Source organism: Neomonachus schauinslandi, chromosome 3, assembly GCF_002201575.2.
Source record: "Neomonachus schauinslandi chromosome 3, ASM220157v2, whole genome shotgun sequence".
Lineage (NCBI taxonomy): Eukaryota > Metazoa > Chordata > Mammalia > Carnivora > Phocidae > Neomonachus > Neomonachus schauinslandi.
In genome coordinates this window covers 169,774,064-169,788,368 of record NC_058405.1, presented here as the reverse complement: position 1 = coordinate 169,788,368, position 14,305 = coordinate 169,774,064, and the positions used below count along the sequence as shown (strand labels likewise).

The window sequence follows — 14,305 nt, the reverse complement described above, 5'->3', positions numbered from 1 at the left end:
CAGAGCTACCCTACAATCCATCAATTGCAGTATTAGGTATCTACCCAAAGAATACGAAAACACTAATTTAAAGGGATACATGTGCCGTGATGTTTATAGAAGCATTATCTACAATAGTCAAATTATAGAAACAGCCCAAACATCCATTTATTGATGAATGGATATAGATGATGTGGTGTATATACATGTGATGGAGTATTACTCAGCCCTAAAAAAAAAAAAAATGAAATCTTGCCATTTGCAACAACATGGATGGAGCTAGAGAATATTATGCTAGGTGAAATAGTCAGACAAAGACAAAATACCGTATGATTTCACTCATATGTTGAATCTAAGAAATAAAACAAAGAAGGAAAGGGGGGAAAAAAAAGAGAGATTCTTAACTATAGAAATCAAACAGATGGTTACCAGACAGGAGGTGGGTGAGGGAATGGGTTAAATAGGTGATGGGAATTAAGGAGTGTGTTTGTCGTGATGAGCACTGGATGTTGTATGGAAGTGCTGAATCATTACATTGTATACTTGAAAACTAATATTACACTGTATGTTAGCTGACTGGAATTTAAATAAAAATATTTTAAAAATCATTCCTTATTCCTTTCTGAAAAAAATGTAATCAGTTCAAATCCAGTATTGAACAATTCTAAAGATAATTTAAAAAAACAAAGATTCCATTATAATTCACATTGAAGGATTCTAAGCAACATAGTGCATATGGCGTTGGGAAATGAATGGGACACCACCTATAGCTCAAAAATATTCATTCACACTCCATTTAAGTAAAAGGAAATTAAATATATATTGCCAAAATAATGTATAATCCATCTACTTTCAAAATGAATTTGTTTACAAAATTGAAATGCATATTTAAAACAGGATAATTCAAAATAATTACAAATAAAGGAGAAGACTTACAAAATTTAATTCTGAATCTGCTTGAATATATGGTTAAAAGACAATGTATTGGGTTACTTAGTTCTGATAATTGTGAAAAAGAAAGCATATATGTTCTGGGAAACCCAGATTTTATTCTGGTAATGCATATGAGAAATATGTACCACCTGTAGATCATATTAGTAGAATAATTGGTAACTTGACGAGAAAGTTTCTTTAGTATCAGTGTTGTAACACAGAAGCATTCTGCAACTGGATATACCTTCTGCAAACCCCTGATAGAAAGCAAACAAGGGTATTCTTTCTAAGCCCAGTCGGTAAAAAATTAATAGGAATTATGTTAGTTTCAATATATGTTAGTTTCAATATAATAATGTAAAATATAATTATAATGAAAAAATAGCTATGTAACAGTCTTAGTTAACTGACAAAGTGCTACTGCATTGAGAGTCCCATGTTCTGAAAAATGGGTGCACTGAATTCAGGTGCTTACATCTCATAAGAGGTCACAATGGAATAAATCAGAGGTATCACAGGATTTCAAAATACAGATTCACATAAAATAAGTGCAAAAAATATATATTTCTGCATGAAGAGCTACGTCAAAGCAATCCCTGAGGAGCAGAGACTGGAATGCTGCCAAAGAAGCAGGATGAGGTTAGGTTTTCAGGCCCCTGACGGGGCATATTATGATCAGTGAGACTTCTGCAAGATCAAGTCCCATGTGGCATATGGTGAAAGTGTCTCATCCATTCTTCCAAGTTTCTTTCTTCCCTTCTCCTCATATCCTCAAACCTCTCCCATTTTTTAACATGACCTTTTTCTGAACATGTCCTTTATTTTACTGCCAATGTTGTAGTTTTTATCACAAGTAAATAAACAATGTGTCACAGGCGTCACAGGCTACTCCCACCATCTAACCCTCAACTTCATTTCCATGCCAACAACTTTGAAGGAACAAGAAATGGCTGACTGAGGAATATGTCAATTAGGAGATGAACAAACAATGTATTCTGTCCAGGTTTTAATCCTCACCGTGAATGAAGATGGATGAAAAGTGAGGGAATCCCTCTGCCACCATTTGCCTAATGAATAGTGAGTGAAGAGGGAGGACAGGGTTTAAGTAGAGTGATTTAAAAAGATAAAAGGCTGAGTTGATATTTTGTTGTGAAAACACAAGAATACCACAGGAATTCTCATTCATTTGTAAAGTGGTTTACATATCTTCTTGTACATAAAAATACTCAATGTTACTGTTATCATCACATCACTATTACTAATTAGTATAGCAGAACAGATATATTCAATTTCTTTAACAGCTTGATTTATTTACCTAAAATAGGGGGCATGCCAGTAGATAAATATCCTCTAATGGACAAAAAATATCAGGATACATGCTTATTAGTAACACTGTAAAACTTTATAAAAGATTTAAACTTTTATGAACGCTGGTTTTTTTTTAAAGATTTTATTTATTTGAGAGAGAGAAAGAGAGAGAAAGAGCACATGAGAGGTGGGTAGGGAAGAGGGAGAAGCAGACTCCCTGCTGAGCAGGGAGCCTGATGCAGGACTCGATTCCGGGACTCCAGGATCATGACCTGAGCCGAAGGCAGTCGCTTAACCAACTGAGCCACCCAGGTGCCCCTATGAACACCTGTTTTGAGTCTACTAAAGCTGTCTTACTTTCAACAGCTTGATGAGTTATATAAATGAGCTAATGTTTTATTTCTCTTATCTGAAATGTAAACCCATAATAGGTTAAAAAAAACTTAAAAAAATAAAAAGTTTCTTAAGCAGAACTACAAATGTGCAGCATTGCATCAGCTCCCTTTTTAAATATACATTTATAGGCCTATTTGTACTTATCCCAGGAAAGAAAGCATAGGAATTGATTGAAGTATTAGACCTTAAAGTTTTCTGACCATTAAATTGGTTTTCAGGGACTTGCTTTCTATTTGCACAAATGAAGTCTACTCAGTAAAACAATTTAGATTCATTTCATGGTGATGCTTCTGTTATGACCTTCCTGCTGTCCATCTGCTTAATAAAAAGAAAATAAAAATTGCACTAAAAAATAAAATTTATAATATTCTTATAAGCAATTAATATTTTAAACTATACAATATTTTCTGATTAATATAGCACCTTTGTGATTTAAAAACAAATCTTCTACTAAGACACCAGAAATTCTATTTAAGTACAATGAAGTAAAAGTTATTCAATGAAGCATTCTATTTAGATTTATCATAAAGAACATATTTCTTACTGCTTTTTCTTAATGAGATGGCAGAATGACTAATTTCCCCACTTCAGGAAACCAACATACCCAAATCTACAATTAAAGTATGAAATATTAGAATACTCATATTTTTATCATATTATAAAAGCACTGTCCCAAAAACTCCATGTTTCAAATTATGAATCTGATTTAATAGTGTGCTCTTAAAAATTATTTTTAAATGAATGCCCCCAGTAAAATAATTTTGTTAACTGTAAAGTTTTAACTATTTTAAGTGACCACTGAATTATAGATTTATTGGGTTATTTTGTTATAATTTGGTAAAAGGAAGCATACAAACATTTTCTTGTTTATTTGCACCAAAGTAGGCCATCTTTGTCATGTATTTTTCTCATGCACAAACAAAAATCAAAGTAACTTCTGGTAACAGTATTACATAATAACCAATTATTTCATTGTTTTCAACTGGTTATAAATGAATTCATTTAACGCACTAATATTAATACTGGAATAATTGTTGGATAGCCAAAATGGGTTCAATCATATTCGAGGAAAACTTTCATTATATACTTAACCAAAAAAGAAAGGGGTATACCCATGTCCAGAAAAAAATACCTTCTTAATTTAACAAGCAATTACCTAAACACTAAACCATAAAATTTTATAGGCCTCATTATTATCTTTATTTCCACAGTGTTTGTTTCTGAAAGTCATTAAATTAAATGGGTCTCTGGAAAAGCTGGATACTCTTTGACCTTCTATAGAAGTGAATTTTGTAAGTGAAGTTTAGGGCTGCTTAGTAAAGCACCTAATTTTTCCTCAATATTAATTGCTTTTTAATTTTAGTTTCTTTATGTCCATATTTTCTGGCAGAAGATTTAAAAAGAGTATTTCATTATTTTTAAAATGGTACATTTTAATCTTCTAATTAGCAATCCCAGTCAGTTTTTATTTTCTGTCAAACCTTCAGTACACTCAATAAAACTTTTCTGGTCTGCATTATATTTCTTTAATGTAGAAGCCCAGCTAAGGACAGCAATACTCTAAATGAGGCAAGACTTAACTTTATGGAAAGTTGTTAAAAATTCCATTATGAAGGGAAAATGATGCCTACTCCAAAGGATTGGTATAAAAGGGGCAAAATTATCAATTAATTACTCTAAAAAAATATTAAAAGCTTAACAAAAAGCCAAAATGTTAATAGCACACATTCACTTAAGCCCCTCCTACTTGTCAGAGGTAGGCCCTGGGGTTATGTTGAGCACAAGATACGCCCATTATATGGAGCTCACAAAATAACAACAAAATATATACATTAGATAATTAGATGCAAAGGCATAAATTTCAAACTCCTTCATAAATATACAGTATTAAATTAAGGATAATCTAAATAAATGGAGGGATATACCATAGAAGACTAAAATTTATGAATACATCAATCCTTAAAATTATATATGTATATGTAAACACAGGTGTACACACACACACACACCACAAATATTCTTCCCAAATCATGTTATAAATTCAATTCAATCTCAATCCCTCCACCTTTCTATAGAAATCGACAAAGTGACTCTAAAATTTATATGGAAATACAAAGGACCCAGAATAGCCAAACTATCTTCAAAGAACAATGCTATAGGACTAACGCTACCTGACTTCAAGAAATTACCTAAAGCTACAGTAATTAAGAGTATGGTACTAGAATAAAGACAAACAGATTAATGGAACAAAATAAGAGTCTAGAAACAGACCCACAATTATAGAGTCAAATGATTTTCAATAAAAATTCCAAAGAAATTCAATGATGGATGAAATTTTTTTTAAGAATGGTGCTAGAACAATTGGCTATTCCTTTAGAGAAGAAAACTAATCTTTAGCTCCTACCTTACACTATATACAAAAATGAAAGATAGTTATAGGCTGAAATAAAAATTCTTAATCTTTAAAGGTTTTCGAAGAGAACACAGACTAATATCTCTGAGACCTGGGAGTAGGCAATAGTATCTCAGACAAAATATCAAAAGCAATACTATTAAAAAAAATAAATTAGACTTCATCAAAATTTAATACTTCTGCTCACCCAAAGACACCATAAAGAAACTTAAGAGTGAAGCCATAACTGTGAGAAAATATTCACAATGTTCTGACAAAAGATTTATATCCATAATACGTAAAGAACTCTTACAACTCAACAATCAGACAAACAGTCTAACCAAAAATGGGCAGGACTTACACAGAAAGTAAGAGAGATGAACAGTCAATAAGTACACACACACACACACACACACACACGTTCAATATCATTAGGTATTAGAAAATACATATCAAAGCCACAACAAGCTGCTACTATACAATTACTAAAATGGCTAAAATGAAAACCACTAAAATACTCAATGTTGGTTACAATGTAGAACAACTAGAACTCTCATAGACTGATACTGAGCATGTAAAATGACCCAACAAAATGTTGTAAAATGGACTGTCAATTTCTTATAAATACACACTTACCCTTTGGTCCAGTAATTCCACTCCTAAGTTTTTAACCAAAAGAAAGAAGGCACATTCCCACAAGAAGACTTGTACACAAATCTTCATAGCAGTATTATTCATTAGGTACCACAGTTGAAAATAATCCAATAGAAAAATAATAAACAAAATGTGACATACACTATACAACAGAATACTATATAGCAATAAAGAACAAATTACTGATAAATTCAAAAATCACAGATGTATTTTACAGAGTTTATGCTGAATGTAAAATGTCAAACACAAAGAAACATACATTCTGTGATTCCATTTATGAAGTTCTTAAACAGGTAAACTGATCAAATATCAGAACATTGATATATCAGAACACTGATTGCAGGGGCAGGGATACCTAAGAAGGGACATGGAAATTTCTGGATAGACAGAAATGTTCTACATTAAGAAGGGTATGGAAGTGACAAGACTTTATCTGTTTGTCAAAATTATGTAGCTAAGACTCGGACATCTCAATTTATGTAAATTATAACTCAAAAAAAAGTATAAAAAATAATGCATTATACTAAGTGTATGTAGAGTAGGGTATGGGTAGGGTAGAGATGAATTAAGAATGGCAGAAATATGTTAAAACTGATAGGCCCATGTGATCACCTCTAAATCCTTGATATTTTTTCAGAATTAGGTTAATATATGTAAATAATAAATTGCTATGTACATGTCTTCCAGAAAAAATACTGCTTTTGATGTTTATTCAGTGTTGCTGCTATTGCTAATAATAAGGTTGACAAAGATAATGATGATGATGCTATTCTACCTACTTAATATATATTGTATACCAGGTATTATGTTCATTATCCTATGATAGGTAAGTCAAGCACAATTGTTGCCTTCATCAGGTTCACAGGAGTATAGAGAATATTAATAAGGAAACAAAATATAAACTTATATAACCATAAACTAGTGAATGTTACAAAAGGAAAACAGGGTGCTATAATACAGAATACTGGTTTAATCTTTATTGAGCACTCACCATGTGACAGACATTGTGCTAAACACTTTAAAATGATTCCCCTCAAGGACAGATAATACCATCCCACTTACATATGAGGAAACTGAGTGATAATTATATTATTATATCTAGTAAAGGGTAGAGTATCATGTAATTGTGTTGCTCTCTCCATAATACCTGATATCAGTATCTGTTCTAAATTAAAGTTTGACTGGGGTTAGTAATGCTGAGTTTGATAACAGTAGATATTGACCTTTCAAGAACCTAACTGTTCCATAAAAAGTTTGTTTGACTTCATTATTATGCTGTAACCAGGTAAGTCAACCTACAATAATGTTAAGCAGAATATAATGTATTCCATATTTCCATCATGTCCCTCCATCCAGTCTATTTTCCAACAAAAACAAGCTCACACTAGGCTTTTCTTCAAAATTATCCATTAGCCTCACATCCCACTCAGAGGGAAAAAAAAAAAGCAAAGTTCTAACAAAGGGCTCTACCATTTATCCCCTGGTTCCAGTCACTATGGTCTCCTTACTAGCCCCCTAACAAGCCAAGCTGTGCCCACCACAGGCTCTGCTACTTCCTTTTACCTCTGCCTGGAATTCCCTTTTCCCAAGTTTATACATGGCCTCTCTCAGTTTCTTCAGATAATCAGACAGGACTTCCCTCACCACCCTATATAACACTGCACCCCATTTATCTCTGTCTCCTTTACCATGTTACTTTTCTTCCTAGAGTTTGCCATCACACATTATATCTGTCAACATCCACATGTAGCTAGTGGCTATCTTATTGGACAGCACAGCCTTAGAGAGCGTTAACAGTGCAGAGGTAAGAAAAAAAAAAAGCTGTCAATGAGTTAGAAGAAGAGGTAGAACAGCATGCTGTCACAGAAGCTGAAGGAAAAAAGGAATGAAATAAGATGCACAATTGAGTGGAATAGGTGGGGTGGACGCCAGACTGCAGGATGTTAACGTACAAGTACAATGAGGCTTTTAGGAGTAAACCATCCAAATGAGAATATTTTCAATGTCTACATTACGGGAAGACATAAAGCACTAGGTCAAGATACAAAACAAGATCAAGCAAACAAGTTCTTTTTTTTTTTTAAGATTTTTTTTTTTTTTTCATGAGAGACATAGAGAGAGAGAGAGAGGCAGAGGGAGAAGCAGGCTCCCAAGGAGCAGGAAGCCTGATGCAGGACTCGATCCCAGGACTCTGGGATCATGACCTGAGCCAAAGGCAGACGCTTAACCATCTGAGCCACCCAGGCGCCCAAGCAAACAAGTTCTTAATTAATGAAACTCATAGTAGCCTTTGTGGACCTCAGACAGAGGTGAATATTGTGGCATGTCAACTACCCAATAAAACAAGGTTTATGAAATAATGTCTTAACTGTAAAAGATATGATAACCCCAAGGGATGCCTTCTAGTCTTCATTCAACCAACAATTCTGTAAATGTGTAGCAGGTTGCTTAAATTCTAGATCTCTCCATTTAAAATGACAATTGGGACTATATCAAAATAAACTATTGAGGGGTGCCTGGGTGGTTCAGCCGGTTAAGCATCTGCCTTCGACTCAGGTCATGATTTTGTGGTCCTGAGATGGAGCCCTGCATTGGGCTCCCTGCTCAGCAGGGAGTCTGCCTCTCCCTCTCCCTCTCTCTCTGCCCCTCTCCCCCTGCTCATGCTCACTCTCTCTCTCTCAAATAAAGTCTTTAAAAAAAACAACTATTAACACTACATCAAAATAAAAAGCTTTTGCACAGTGAAGGAAATCATCAACAAAACAAAAAGGCAATCTACAGAATTGGAGAAGATATTTGCAAATGATATATCCAATAGGGGGTTAATATCCAAAATATATGAAGAACTTATACAACTCAACACCAATTTAAAAATGAGCAGAGAACCTGAATAGACTTTTTCCCAAGAAGACATATGAATGGACATGTGAAAAGATGCTCTACATCACTATTCATCAGGTAAATACAAATCAAAATCACAATGAGATATCATCTTACACCTGTCAGAATGCTAGTATGAAAAACAAAAGAAATAACAAGTGTTGGCAAGGATGTAGGAAAAAAGCAACCCTCATACACTATTGGGAGAAATGTAAATTGGTACAGCCACTGTGGAAAACAGTATGGAGGAATCTCAAAAAAATAAAAAATTGAAATACCACATGATCCACTAATTCCACTGTTGAGTATTTACCCAAAGAAAATGAAAACACTAATTCAAAAAAATAAACACACCCCTAGTTTACCGCAGCATTATTTACAATAGCCAAGATATGGAAGCAGGACTCGATCCCAGGACTCTGGGATCATGACCTGAGCCAAAGGCAGACGCTTAACCATCTGAGCCACCCAGGCGCCCAAGCAAACAAGTTCTTAAGTGTCCATCAACAGATGAATGGATAAGGAAGATCACACACACACACACACACACACACACACACACACACACACACACACAGGAATATTACACAGCCATAAGAAAGGATGAGCTGGAACAGCATGGATGGACCTAAAAGGTATTCTGCCAAGTGAAATAAATTGCTCAGAGAAAGACAAACACCATAGGATGTCACTCATCTGTGGAATCTAAAACACAAAACAAAGTAATAAAGAAACAAGAATCAGAATTAGACCTATAAATACAGAGAACAAATTGATGGTTGCCAGAGGTAAGGGCGGTGGGGTGGATTGACAAAATGGGTGAAAGTGGGAGATACAGATTTCCAGTTATGGAGTGAATAAGTCATAGGAATAAAAGGCACAACATAGGAAATACAGTCAATGATACTGTAATAGTGATGCATGGTGACAGATGATAGCCACTTTGTGGTGAGCACAGCGTAAGAGAAGTTGAATCACTATGTTGCACACATGAAAATAATACAACAGTGTGTGTCAACTATACTCAAATAAAAAATTATTTAAAAAAGTAGTCAGGTAGCAATCTAGAGCCATGAATTAAAGCTCATTTTTGAGAAAATAAATACTTTTCCCTATGTTCTTATACCTAAAGACCCCTGCAGATTGAAAGTGAGGGGGTGGAGAAACATTTATCATGCAAATGGATGTCAAAAGAAAGCTGGAGTAGCAATATTTATATTGGACCAACTAGACTTTTTTGTTTTTATCTTGCTTTGGTATCAGGATAGTATCAGGATAGTACTGGCCTCTATTGCATTATTATTAAGATTTTGATAAAGATTGTCATTTTTTTTTAATGTTTGGTAGAATTCACCAATGAAACCATGGGGTCTTGGACTTTTCTGTGCTGGGATTTTTTTTTTTATTAAAGATTTTTATTTATTTATTTAACAGAGATAGAGAGCACAAGTAGGAAGAACGGCAGACAGAGGGAGAGGGAGAAGCAGGCTCTCCGCCAAGCAGGGAGCCCGATGTAGGGCTCGATCCCAGGACCCTGGGATCATGACCTGAGCCGAAGGCAGCCGCCTAACTGACTGAGCCACCCAGGTGCCCCTGTGCTGGGAGATTTTTGATTCCTAATTTAATTTTCATTCTTGTTATTGGTCTAAGATTTCCTATTTCTTGGATCCAAGATTCATGATTCAGTCATGATAGTTCTTGCACTTTTAGAAATTATCTGGGTTTTTTCCTAAGTTATCTGATTTGTTAGCATATAATTGTTCATAGCAATCTGTTACCACACAATGTATTTCTGTGGTTATCTGTTGTATTGTTTTCTCTTCCATTTCTCATTTTGGTTTTTGAGTCTTCTCTTTTTTTTTTTCTTAGTTAATGTTAAAGCATTGCCAATTTTGTTTATTTTTTTGGAAAAACTAGTCATTACTTTCAATGTTATGTTATTGTTTATTCTGGACTCTATTTTATTTATTTCTGATTTTTTCCTTGTTATTTCCTTCCTCTACTAAATTTCAGCCAGGTATCATCTTTTTCTAGTTCTTTGTGGTGTAATGTTGTTAATTTGAACTTTTTCTCTTAATACAAGCATTTATAGCATAAATTTCACTCTAACATCTGCTTTTGTTGAATCCCACAGGTTTTGGAATATTGTGTTTTCTTTTTCTTTTGTTTTGAGACATATTTTGATGTGCCATTTGTTTTCTTATTTGGTCCATTGCTTGTGCAGTAGTGTGTTTAATACTTACATATTAAATATTTATTATTTACATTGTAGATTTTGTTTTATTGTTGATCTTTAGCTTTGTACCACTGTGGTTGGAAAGTATACTTGGCATTATTTCAGTCTTCTTAAATTTGTATTATTCGTTATGTCTCTTTTTACATGTGTACTTGAAGAAAATGTGCATTCTATTTTTCTTGGAACAATGTTTTATATATATATACACACACACATAATACATTAGAACCATGTATTCTGAAGTATGCTTCAAGTAAAAAATGTTCTTGTTCAAAAAAAATAATAATTACTTTAACTGAGGAAACTCATTTAAAATAAAGCATATCAGAAGGGAGGGGTGGATGGATGAGTAAAATAGGTGAAGAAGATTAAGAGCACACTTATCATGACAAACACTGAGTAATGGTTTATAGAACTGTTGAATCACAATATTATACACCCAAAACTAATATAACACCGTATGTTAACTATACTGGATTAAAATTAAAACTTAATAAAAAAATAACATTAGGAAACCATTGGGGAATATCAAAAACAGGAGTAATTCTAAATATAAGAATTATTGAAGCAGAGGTCAAGAAAATGAGAAAGTGAATTAAATTCAGGATGTTGAGTTTCAAAATACATTTAAGTATATAGTAGTAATTTTGTAAGTGCATTTGGATGTTTTGCCTATTCTTTAACGTGTCTGAAGTGGTCACAATAACAAATTACAAACAAATGTGTAATTCAGAAATAAATTTTTATGGGAACTTAATTGATTGCATAATTGGTCAAAAGTTTCCAAAAATGGATTTTCACATGTTTATCTACTATGACCTTAATTTTAAAATTGAGTATTAAAAAGATTAAAAAATAATAAAATTGAGTATTCCAATGTATGTACAATAAAAAATAGATAAATAAAATGACAAATGGTCTGCATTTTATTATAAAAGTACAGTTATGTTTTGTAACTGTATATCAAACTTGGAAACCATTCTGGAAAACAGTTTGGCAGTTTTTATGGAACTACCCCATGACCCAAGGGAAATGAAATTATGTGTCTATAAAAAGTCTTACACACGAATGTCATAATTGCATCATATATTAAGCAGAAACTTGACACAACCCGAATTTCCATCAAAAGAAATATGAATAGACAAATTGTGATATATTCACATAATGCAATACTATTCAATAATTAAAAAATGAACTATGGATACACCAAAACTATGGATGAATCTCAAAAATCTTAAGTGAAAGAAGGCAGACAGAAAAGAGTACATATTGTATGATTCCTTTCAAAAGAACTTTAAGACGGAGTTAAACCAATATATGGTGATAGAAATCAGAACAATAATTGCCTAAGGGAACGGGTACAGGAAAACTTTCTGGGGTGATGGAAATGTTCTATATATTGTGATTTGGCTTAGTGACTACATGGGTATATATTACAGTTAATCAAAACAGATTGAACTGTACATTTAAAATCTGTATATTTAATAGTATATAAACATTTTTTAATTAACACACTTTATTCAGAGAAAAAAAGATTATCAAACTACTACCTATATTATTCCTCTCCAATATCTAGTATATACTTTTACATTCAAAGTGACTATAAACACTTCTTAATAGTACATTTTTTCCCTTAAAGACATCTACATATAAGGAAATTTTCCAAACATTTATTTCTAAAACTTTTTTTTTATCAAGGTATAATTTACTTATAATATTGTACCAGTTTCAGGTACATAATGATTCAACATTCATATACAGTGTAAAATGAACACAATAAGTATAGTTAACATCCATCACCATACATGCATACATATATCATACATGAAACTATATTTTAGATAAGATAATCAACACTTGTAGCAAAATAAGGAAAAACTCTGTTCTAAAATAGGCATTGCTTACAAAAGAGAAAAGGACCATTTTTTTTTAATTATAGCATTCAAATGAAATTTAGAGTGAAATATTTCCCTTTTCATGTCTTCCTTTATGCTTCATCATTGCTGAATTTCAAAAATATTAATGATGTGATGATTAAAAAAAATCCAAGGATGACAGCCTTTAGAGATATTGATAATAATAGCTGACATTTTCAAAGCACTTTGTGATTTACACAGCTCTTTAATATGGATTGTCTTATTTAATTATCACATCACTCCCTAGGAGTTAATAATAGTATGTATAATTACTCCCAGTTTAACAATAAGAAAACTGAGTTGATAAGTAGCAGAATATTGGAAGCTAGGTATTTGAACCTTAAGTTCAATACTCTTTCCATGGCAATTCTCTTCTCTAGATAAATATTAAGCTTATAGCTATATGATTTTTCTGATTTTTCTAGATACATCATTAAATGCTACCAGTATAATCAGGACAATATATAACATATCTGTAAACCTTACTCTTTTTACATACCAAATATTGGTTATTGTTAGAAAAGTATTTAACATCTACACTTATCTTGCTTTAAGAAACAGTCTTAATCCTGGAAAGGAAAACCTTATGGTAAATTCTATAAAAGGAATCCCATGTTTACTACTAATCCCTGCTGGAAAAATATCTTCCAAAGTCAAATTGAAAAACCTGTGTGATAAAACATTACAATGTAGGGCAAACTTATAGCATGACAAAGGTAGTTTTGGTAATATTTTACAAAACTTCATTCTTCATTTTCGAAAATGTAACCAACAGACTTAGGCTCTAGAGACATGCTTCACCAAAAGGTGTCATAAGAGCCCAATGTGCTTAATATTCATTTAATGATATAAATAGTAGGCACCTACTAAGGGTCAAGCATCTTTCCTTCAAATTTTCCATGTCAAGGAGATTAAAGCAAATATTTTCCTTTTCTAATCTGTTAAAGTTTAATTACATCAAATAAGATATATTTAGGAGATAATAATCATAACCTTTGAAACTAAAACTATATTTTAATAAATATAGCAAATTTTATATACATTTAGTAATCTGATAGTTTAGTAAATACAAATAAGAATCAGATTTCATTTGAGTGATATCTGTTTTAATTATGGGATAATAATTTGCATAGGTAATAGTTTATATGGTTTTGATTATAGCTATTAAATATAATATTCAATAAACAACCAGTAATCAGCAATGATTATTTAATGTCACTATGGCAAAACTCATTGCAAAAAGAGGCTCTATCTATTCAAAAGAAAATTAGCAAACTCAAGCAATAATTCAAAGAAGATCAGCAACTGAAACAGTATGCCAGGCAGCACTCTGAAAAATTTGCTGTGTCAAATTCCCAGTGCATCCATTAGGTGTCTATACAATATCACAGTGAGCATCAGGGCCAATAGTGCAAACCACTTCTGAGAAATGAACTGAGAATAGAGAGAATGCGGGGTCTAGTAACTTATCATTCCATGGATCATCATACACTTTTTTCTAAAATGTAAAATGTCAAACAGTACACCCATAGATAATATGAAACTTGTATAACTTGCAAAAACATTTCTATGAGTAATAAGTGAATAAATGATCATACAAATTATCTTTCA

The 14,305-nt window shown here is 32.6% G+C and overlaps 1 protein-coding gene across 1 annotated transcript in view; it reads right to left on the bottom strand.

The window, feature by feature from the left end:
* SPAG16 (sperm associated antigen 16) overlaps positions 1–14,305 on the bottom strand; it is a 969,696-nt gene that overhangs the window by 934,153 nt on the left and 21,238 nt on the right. The window lies entirely within an intron of this gene.